Here is a 10,903-nt window from a genome sequence, read left to right as displayed (position 1 = left end):
AATCGACACGCACCTCCCGCCTCTCCTCCCGGACAAAAGCACTAGATATGGAAGCAGATATTGGTATTGGTACTGTAATTTTTCTTCGGCACGCGAAGGGCCAAATATTTAAGACGCAGGAGACATCTGGCGGAGAGATTGTTAGTGTAGGGTGGTCATGCGAAATTCGCGATCGGTCGTGTTATTTTAATCCGTTTAAACTGGGCAGGATGATTGTGATTGTTTGCTTGGAAATGGTTGTGTGCTTCTGAACGAGACATGTACGGAAGGAGCAGATCTATTATGTTATATTGCGTGTAAGATATGGTAAATCGGTTAATATGGTTCTCGCTTTTGTTTATCGCGCAGAGGGCGTTTGCGTTCGAAAGTGGAAGAAAATGAGTGGGAAATGATTCTGGTTGATTGGGTGGTAAGTTTTAGGAGCAAAGCTCTACGCGTAATGAATGTAATCGTAGAGTTTAATGAGTTGAATTTATGATCAGTAGTGCGTGAAGATTTGGGAATTAACGGATGGCGGATTCTATGTACGAGGGAATGGAATTTCGTGCAGCGAACATCCTGCTGGAACGTTGGTAAGTCCGTACGTCTCACCTATTGTTTCCGCTGTATTTTGCACACGATTGAAAGGGAACGCAAAATATTTGCCATATTATTCAATCGATGCTATGGTGCGATGTGTGATCAATAATCGATCTCGTTACACGATCGGTACGCCGAAGTCAACGGCGTCGAGGCAAATGGCGGGAAAATCAGATAAACCGTTCGATTGTTATACGATTCTAAAAACTATGACAGACGTTTATCCTAGTTTCTTGTCTTTTTAAAGAAAGTGGGTGGGGTCAGTTGTCGCCGGACCACCCAGAAATAAGGTTCGATCCAAAGAACGCTGATAATTCGAGTTGATTGAATTTCCAGATTTCGTAGGACCTATCGGTATGACGTGTCCATGTTACTGACTTGTCAAGTTCATTACGTATGTCAAGCAGATACTGTACAAGTGTGAATGTAGCGGTCTATAAATAACGGATGCCATATTCGCACCTGAGGCTCTTTAGAAGATTATGACGCCGTGTTTGTCCACCGTGACTGACGAAATCTGCTTCGGACGTACTTATTCGTCTAAATACACGCCGGCAAATCGCTCGATCCTTGGCATTCTTTCGTAACTGATTAATCAGCCAATTTTCTTCAGTTGCAACTTTGCATAGTTATCAATCATTGATATCAATCAAGCCCCCAGGTCATATTTCAATCTGTTCCGCTACATTGGTACGAAGCCGCCGAACTCCACAGGGGTAGTCGCAGGGGTGGATACAAAGTCAGCGACTGGCTCCGTTTCTTTCGTTCAAGGACGCAGCTCCGGGGGACTTTTTGAAATCTGTGGTGGGCTGAACGGTTCTGTTTCATCGTTCCACAGAATCCAGGAAGTATGTAGGTCACGGAGCATTTCCGGAGAACGATAGAACTGCGGGAGTGTCGCCTGGCCGTTACGAAATCAGCTGTGCGCCTGCCTCTGGTTGCTGTAGGTCGTGTCAGGACTCTCTCCCCCCCCCCCCCCGAGCCCTCTTCTCCGCCAGTTCTCTCATTTTATCCAACGGCGGAAGCGTCCAAGGGGAGGGGATATTAAAGGTCGCCTGAACGTGGAGATCAATACGAAGCCTACATACCAACCTTCCCTATCAGACCAATGGGAATGTCCAAAATGATCGCGCTCTCGAAATCCTAGAGCAAGGACTAGGGCTCCCATAAATAAACTCAATAAATGGAAACCACGCGAAAGGCCAATCCCTGTTTCCCTTTAAATAGCGGGCGTTCTTCGAAGTAACTTGTACATAAGTACATACTCCATACCTCCGTACGTACATTTCCAAGCTCGACAAACGCCGCTCGTCGATAGCGACGGTGAAAAATGTTTACCGCTAACCGACACGCGTGGAAATCGATCCGTTCCGAGGAACAAATGTACGAGCAGCTGTCGGCGACAATGCGAGTCCAATGGGGTCTGTAATTAAAGTTGCATGGTTGAAAGAAATGACCAACCGCTGGAGGTATCGCCCAAGTAACGGTGAAAAGATCTATATTTCCGTCGTTAACTCGGTTACGTAACGCTCGAGAGTTGTTTGGCATTGGTCAGGAGAAATTACTTTTCCCTTCCTGGGTTCTTTGTTATTTTTATCCCCAGGTCCGTTTTCCACTCTCCACGACACTTTGTAACGAGAAGTAACGAGAAACAGGGGTGTATCTGCTTGTTCAATTTTGGATTCGAGCACTCGGAGAGCAGCTTATTTTGCACGTCTTATGCAGCTATTAGTACGGTAACGAAGTATGCAGCGTGCCTAATCAAAACACCCACAATCGCGATCCCCCTTTCAAGATCACCCCTACGATCAAGAAGTCGCGTTATTTATTCACGTTCGAGGGCAGGCGAGAGTCCAATGAGAAAATCGCCGTTTGGATGGCCGTCGCGGAAACGCTGCTTTAAATACCACAATGCGAAAAGCAGCGGTTTGACTGCCTCGAGAGCAACGATTTTATCGCGCGACTGGCACCGAGCATCGAGCACAGCAAATATTTGCCGTCCAGTTTCCCAAGACCAACGCGACGCGACGCGACGCGACGCGACGCAACGCAACGCCTATTCGCCGCTTCTATTCTTGCAGCCCAAAAACAAAGCCATAAATCGCTCTTTGAAATGGAAACTTGGGATTAACCCTTTTTGCACGAGTCCCCACTTGGGACCCTCAAGTGCGAATCAGGCATAATATAGTATCTTGAAAAACATTTTTACGCCTACGGACCGGCGAAAATAGGAGGCAAAGCGGAAGGTCAGAAGAATTTCCGGGTTGCCTAACTTGCCTTGCAACACAGAAATAAAAAGCAATGTGGATAGTATTTGATTTATTAAATTTAATGTTACAAAATTACAATTCAATTGAATTTTCTTTATTTGGACCACCGGGTGAAGAACACTGGAGTAGCGCCTCATGGTTCATCATCGAGTCATCGAAGATTGTAATATTGCCCCAGGGCAGGGTTTCAGTGTCAATGTCGCGATGATCTGTGTTCCGGTTAATTTCGACACGTTTCCAAGTTGCAAATCAGCGGTTGATGGCCACCTTGCGCGTTTATTACATAATGTTGGCCGGCGTCCCTGGCTCGCCAGATATACACTTGTTTTCCGTGGAAACTGCCCGGCACGCCAGGATTATCTGCTGGCACCGCGAACGTGAAAAACCGTTGGGCAGTGGGTGCTTCCTTATCGGTTATCGCCACGCTTTTCCAATCAAGCCTGGCGAACATTCGAGCATTATAACGATCAATGGATGGTTACGAAACATCATTCACGGGCTTGTATTAGTCTGCGTCGATAACGATCCAGTTTGTCGAGTTATCATTCCACCTTAGTAAGTTATCGATTAGAGAGGTGGAACTTGTCGAGCATTCGTGATTATTGTCACGTAATGCCGTTGACGTTATCCGCAAGATCGCTTAATGTAAATTGTAAATTATTGGAAGATTTCCATATTTTTATGGATTAGAAAAGCAGCGTCTCCCGTGTTCCCTTCTGCAACTGCTCTTGAAATACAAGGTACAAGTGTCTCCTGCAACTTGGACATGTGTCTGAACACGTTTCGAATCGGTTGGTATGGTGCGCTTGATACTCAGCCAATGCAATTAGGCAGCGGGGCAATTAAGTAGCGTATCGTTCAGCAAATCCTGAACAACCCCCCCCCCCCCCTCCCTCGTAATCCCTCGAGCGAAGGAGAATTTTGCTTCGCGTGTATCTAGTATCTACGTTGATTAGCTTCCATATTCTTTTAATGAATCCTGCATCGCGATACTGGTTAACGTATTAGATATTGGGGCATGGAGGAGGTTGAGTGGAATGCTTGGGTTGGAAAGTCGATAGCTCGAAGGAAATCTCTAGACTCTAGAATAACTACGCACGGTCGATCCATTATTTCAACATGTCTGCTATCTCTCGCGCTTTGGCGCAATTATCTAGCAGCTGAGCGGGGCTTAAATTTAGCGAGGAATTTCGCTAAGTCGGGGAGACCGTAAAGATCAGCGGGTCCAGCCGCCGCTGGGACCGAAATACACGTCGGGTACACCGACTCTCCTCCAATTGTTCCTCTTGTTGCACGCCTCTGCGAATGTAAATCTTCCCAGCACAGCCCTGGTACAGTCTATGAAACAATTCCATCCGCTGGCCACCGTCTACCAAGAACACCGGTTCAAATTTAACAGCAGCCTTTCCCAGAAGTTCCAACCGCGACAACTTCGAAATTCTGGAATGTTTTAAGAACGGATGCAGTCGATGCTATCGCTCTAGACATATAAGCTTCCTTTACATCACACCCGTTGTTAGGCATCTGTTCCTCAGCTGGTTTTAGGAATCGTTGAACGAACAAGTGTGATAACACTTGCAATGAAAGTAATTGGAAGTTAAAGCGGAGTGATAAGATTGTGCGAGGTATTAAGCAACAGGAGGTACATACCTTCACTTCGCAAAAGATTTCAAGCCTACATAGTAAGTTTAACTGTTTAAACTGTGAATGAAATAAGGTCCAGTAACATCTTTACATTTATATCCCACAATACGGTATCGAGATAGCGTATGATATACCGATGGCTTAGTGCACAAACATTGTATGTCCACTAGGGTTGTTCTTATTTAACATTTTCTTCGCGGCACCCCCCAGAATACATAGTTGCAAATAATAATAAAAAAATCTGTGTAAAGTTTGAGCCCGATCGAATAACGGGAAAAAGTGCCGCTGGGCCTTTGAACGTTTAAATAATTATTTAACAGCTCGCAAAGTCGACTTTATATGTATAATATCCTCCAAGTTATTGATTACGTAAAAAAAAATATGTCAAACAAAAGTTGTAGATCTTCTAATCTAAAATCCGATAAACTAAAAAAAAATTGTTATTTTTCAAATTTTTAAGGTTAAATCCTCCTCGAACACTTTGTATCTAAGGCGGGACATAAACCGAGATATGCCAAAAAGATTAAATGTTTTTTTTCCTTATTTTCAGTGTTTGAAAATTAGGTACCGAAATACGCAAAAATTTCAAAGTATGCTCTTTGGTGACAGAGACGTAACAGCATTAACCTTTAGGGTTGAAAATAACAAATATACATTTTGACATTTCTTTAAGTGTTCGTGAATAAGAAATGTTTGAGATGCATTTAAATTTTGAAAATTTAAAAAAAAATCGAACATGTATATCTTGCACATTTTAGGCAATAGAAAAGAAACTATGAATCAAATAAAAAATCCGCGCTGTCAAAAAACTGAGTAATAGTGTATCATAATTATAGCCAGGAATAGTTTTTTGAGTAATCGCTGGGTAACATGTTTGAAAACATGATTTCAAGGAAAATGCAATTCATTACCTAATTTTTTTAGGAATTTTGGTCCCTAATTTTCCGGAAACATTCATGACATATCAAAGACCGTCGATATTTCCACGTGGATTATGAACCGCCTACTATTTCTGCAGTAGGGTGGCTGCAATCCTCGAAGACATTTGTGTCGCAACAAGAAGAAGCCATCGTCTTGAGACATCGATCTCATGGCCTAGCCCCGTGGTGGCCGTGAAATCGGTCTACGTGGGCCATTCTAAAATCGTGCCACAACTTCTTGCCAGATTTAATTGGAGCTCCGCCGTGTCTGCTGCATACGGCACCCAGACTTTTTTCGGCCACCTCAGTAACGGTCTTGTTACGACGAGTTGAACGAAATGTTCTCGATCGAAGCTGTTATTTCTGAGGCTTTCGAGCACCTGTTGGAAGTGCATGAAAATAAATCCTGACAATGTTTACCGCTTGCAGCAGAGTATCCGTTGTTACAAATAGTAATTATACTTCTGGAAATGGAGATATTGCAGAATTGCAAGCTCAGAATTATTATTTCTTAATTATTTGATAATTAAATATTTTTCTCTTAATGTTTACTCTTATATTTTCCCAGCCCTGGAATGAACGTGTAACGATATTTTCGCAAATTTAGCTCACAGCTGAGAGCTTGCGTTGCTTATCTCGCCGTAATTTATCGGCTGATAACGAAATCGAAGGTGTCAGCGAACATTTTGCGTGTGGCGATAAAAATGTGCCAAAGGTGCCATCGTAAACCGTTATTCCAATACGAGCTTTCTTTGCAGATAAATTTAAGCTTCTCTTTCGCGAGACAAAGATATATGATAGGAATATTCAATAGACCGGCGTTATTTTCGGTGGTCGTTAAAGCTGAGAACGTTCATCCGAGTGGTTCGTGCGTCTTCAGAAAGCCGTTAAAACGCGCACGTGCAACGACCGTATTGCGTCAGAGTCGTCACGTAAGAACGGCTGAACGATAATGATTTGTTAGCTTGGGAGTTACATCTACTGTTAAGGGACGAGTCGCTGGGTTAATGCAAGTGAATTTACTATCTAAATCGCAGTCTCCGCGGAGCTTATCCTACGTCCCATCGATATCGCTTTCATACCATCAGGACAAAAGATACAGAAGATCTGGGAGATCCAAGAGACTCTGTACTTTCTCTGTTTTCTTTCGTTAGCAGCCAATTCGGTTGGATTCCACGAAGGCCTTGCAGATTTTGGCTCCCCCGACTTGTTGCCTCTGCTCAGGTGTTTAGAGACGGTTAATTATCCGTGGCCAAGTGGTTTTGGTCAGTTCGCGGCTCTTCTATTGCGATACACTCCGCGCACGCTGGGAACCCTATCCAATCATCTATTTTCGAGCCCGAGGATTCGCTGTTGTCGGGCGGATCACCTCGGTCTTCCTACTAGGACGCGAAGAAAGCTGTCCGCTTCTGCCAGACTGCCAGACTGCCAAACCGTTTCTATTCGCTGGAGTAGGCATTTTTAGAAGTGTGTTTAGCAATAGTAGATCGTCCAGGTGTACAAATGTTTTTTAACCGAGTTTGAAGGGAGAGGAGAAACGTTAGGTGGGAATATTTATAGGTGTTTTGAGATAGTTATCAATGGGATTGGGTTCATAGAAGGTGGTTGCAAGTAGTTTCGGTTTCTTTATTCCTTTTGGTACTTTGTGGAGTAATCTTCTAGGAAGCTTTAAATATTAACTCCTGGTTCTAGATGAATTTGAGGCCCACTTGATCGCAGTTGCATTTTTCATTTTCAGTTACTCCGTTCGCGTGGGAAATTAATTAATGGTGTATGGAATGTGACTAAACGGATTGATATTGAAAGTTATTTTATCGTAGTGGATATATGTAGTTAACACCCTGCAGACCCGTGGTACTCGCGAACGCCAACAGAGGTCTCCACTCGCTATCTGGATGACTCTGAGCTGATAAGATAGAGAACTTGGCGCGAATTAAAAGATCATGCGTGTAACAAGGAGATATGTGCAATTTTAATTACACTTAAAGCTGATTAGAATTCTAAGGGAATCTCTGTTTTTTTGTTTTCAGGAAAATTTCGTCAGCTTCGAAAAATTTATTATTTCACAATTAAATCATCCCAAAGAGTTTAGATTTTACAAAAAAAATTCCTCGCGGTTTTAAATTTACTCCAGTTAAGAATGCGAAGGGCTTCGCGAAAATGTTATTTGACGCTGAAGAACTCTTATTGTGCAAAAATAAATCGCACGACATGGGAGAATTCTACAGAGGAGAGGAAGCTATTGTGAGTCTGTGAGAATTCCACGGATATCGTTCCCTCTCTCGAATCGAATCGACAATTAAGTATTTAGGGTAGCTGCGGGTCGCGTGTCAGTAAGAGTCATCCTCGCCAGCATGGTCGTAAAAGCATATGGTTTCGGTGTGTGGGCTCGTGGAAGACACTCGCTCGATCCAACGCTCGATTCACTTCAGAATCCCGTGCGATAAAAAGCCTAGAGCAGTCCGCGACACTGAATTTGACCTATCGTCGCGGGAGTTGCAGCTAGATCTAGACCGAAGACACTGCAACTAGCTCTAGCTAGACACAAAAGGCACCTGATCTAGATACAAAAATGTCGTCGTGTATATGTACGTACCTTAAATTTCCACACGATATTCCTCCACATTTGAAAACTGTGCCGCCGCATGCGCTCGCATACGACATTAAACTATCAATCCCCGATCCTAGGGGAGATTAGCCGCACATCGATACCTTTATGCCACATTTCTGGATATGGGCGCAATTCCCCGCCCCTCCCACAGACTACAGAAGCTGTAATCAGATCTAAAGACGTCCTCGTAAATTCCCACCCGCAGTCATGTTATATTATATACGCGGACGTTCTTATATGCGGGACGATAGACCGCGTTTTTAGCCCTCCTCTTTGTACTACTGGCCATCACGAGAAACTGAATTTCTCGTTCTCACGAAACATGTGGGCATACTTTCCCGATTAATTGGCCGTCGATGTGGATTACGACCCCGAACCTGGGTATTCGCCAGGTTCCCGTGAGAAATCTGAAAGCTAATCCACGAGTCCCTGTTAAATGGTGTTATGGTCACTTGCACGGAGTTATAGGGAAAACGGACCATATTGCGTCGGTAGAAAGCTGTGTTTTCTACGATTAAACAGTCCGCGGCAGCATCGCGAGAAACACCCTGTACGTGAATACGAACCGGGACGACGACGGATGTGGCTACGCCGGGTTAATAAGGATGCGACGTCATCGAGCTGCGACGTTACATTTTCGCCTTCGAATCACGATCTCCGAATCCACGTCCTAGCCTTGCGTCACAATCTCCGCTACCCTTCGGCTAAACACTCGACCCGCGTGGCATAAATCTATTCCACAGGTGTCGCGTGTGAAGCAAGCGACACCTGTTGCGCCCACGAATTTACGCGACACGTTGAATGGAAGTCGAAAGAAGAGTTGGCCCGTCTCGGGGGTGGATCTCAGGTATGAAAAGGGATGAAAACTGAAGGGCCATTGTGCGAGGGGTGCGGTTGCTCCTCTTGGAAATAGAAATAACCAACAGACGTCACCCATCTTCCTACGCTCTGATGCGTGAAATATACCAGCATGATATAAAAGTGACTAATAACGATGATACGCGCCAGGTCTCACGTGCATCCACCGCGGGGCGCGCTCTTTGCTGCCGTTTATGGGGGTGAAGAAAAAATAGTATACCGTCCAGCCGGGAATCTTGCGACGGCTATGTGGGCGCGCGCGTTAATTCGAGTTTTTCTGGCGTCCCTTGGCGGAGGGCAATTTCGGTAAAGGGGAGTAGTTTCCTTTTAAAATTTCAAGTGTTCGGTTTCCACGATTCTCGGTTTTCCAGAGGAAAATGTTTAGATGGCACACGGTAGAGCCCCCGAGAATGCGTTCGAGAACATGGCAGCGGAGGTTCCCCGTCGCCTTCGCGCAATTACGTTCAATTGAACTAATTCAGTCCAATTGACGTTAACAGGCTCAATTGGTCGGACCCGCTGGCGTACACTGCGGCCACAATACTATCCGGTCGGCATACCTACGACGTAAAAAAAAAGAAGGCAGAAAAACGCCGCCTGCTCGCAAAAAGATGGGGGCAGAAGAAGCCCCCTTGGTCTGCTCCCAAGCTACTATGTACTTCGTTCTAAATATGTTCTGCTTCTCCGCTCGAGAATCATCATTTTTGCTCCGACTATAACCGCAATGTTTAAAAGTGGCAAAGTTTGAAGAAGAAGCAAATTTGAATTTGATTGCAGCTAATTGAATGTTATTGCTTTTCTTTAGGTCCCGAGGTACATTTTACCGTCGTCCTTTTATGCTAAACTGAGACTACTCAGGTGTGTATTCGGGGACGTAGTTTGAAACTATCGAAGGGCAAAAGTGTCAGGAGGGGAGGGGGTGGAGCCCGGGAACTGCTATTATTCTCGCGAAGATAGTGGGAGTAGAACGTATCGTGTCGGTTTCGTTCTTATCTTTCCTCCGGGTCTCCCTCTCCGCTCCACCCCGATGGTGGGGAATAATTATTCTGTCCCCTTCTTCTTTCCACGTTTCCACTGCTCTTTACTGTGAAAGTGTCAAACAGACCGTACAACATATCGAATGATTGGTTTTTTTTTAGTTACAAAAATAACAATAGGAACATGACAAAGTTCTGGGTCTTCCTAACAAGAGTTATTAACTCATGCTTTAATCGGCACGCACTTCCAACCATCGCTTATAATACCTACAACAAAGACGAATCATAATTTCTCAAGTTACATAGGTACAGCTTAGGAACTCTAATATCACTTTTGCACCTCAGCCGTTGCCACGCAATTTCTACAAACATACAGAACGTATTACAATCTCCCGCTACAAGTCCCATCACAAGATACCACTTTCACTCGACGCAACGATCTTCCCCCAACATCCTTTCATCTTCGTCTCGCTTCGTTATCGGTGCACCTGAAACCAGGATCCCGCCGCGTTTCAAATCTACCGCCCCGGCGACGTGTCACTTTCACTGGGGCACGTGTTTCCTCTTGCACGAGCAGAGGGTATCGGCCATCTTCGTTGCGCGATACCTCCGTTCCCCGGGGAGACCTCCTGCCCAGCCAAACTTCGGATAAGACCCGGTTGCGCGGGATCCTTCAACCTTTTGGGCAGAGATCAGTACGACACAGAAAATGGAAAAGAAAATGGAAAGTCCTCCGGAGGGTCAGTGCAGGAGGCGACCCGTTACTGCAGCCAGCCACCACCGGACCTTCACTTATATCGTCTCTCGGCTAATAACGCTAGTAATGTGATATGATTAGCTTAGTTGAGTTCAGTTTAGTTCGTATTCGTTCAATTTAGTGGTTCGCCAGCAAAATCACATCGAGTTAAACCCATTTAGGCCAGTTAAGTTACCGGCTTCTCGCTCTTGCGCTTACGATGCCCCGTCCTCCATTGGGGCGGTCGCCTCCTGCGTCCGCGGATATCCTGCGGACAACTCTCCACCCGCATATCCAGCAGCCCTCTG

This window comes from Andrena cerasifolii, chromosome 10 (genome assembly GCF_050908995.1).
Source record: "Andrena cerasifolii isolate SP2316 chromosome 10, iyAndCera1_principal, whole genome shotgun sequence".
Taxonomy (NCBI): domain Eukaryota; kingdom Metazoa; phylum Arthropoda; class Insecta; order Hymenoptera; family Andrenidae; genus Andrena; species Andrena cerasifolii.
This window is presented reverse-complemented; position numbering follows the sequence as displayed.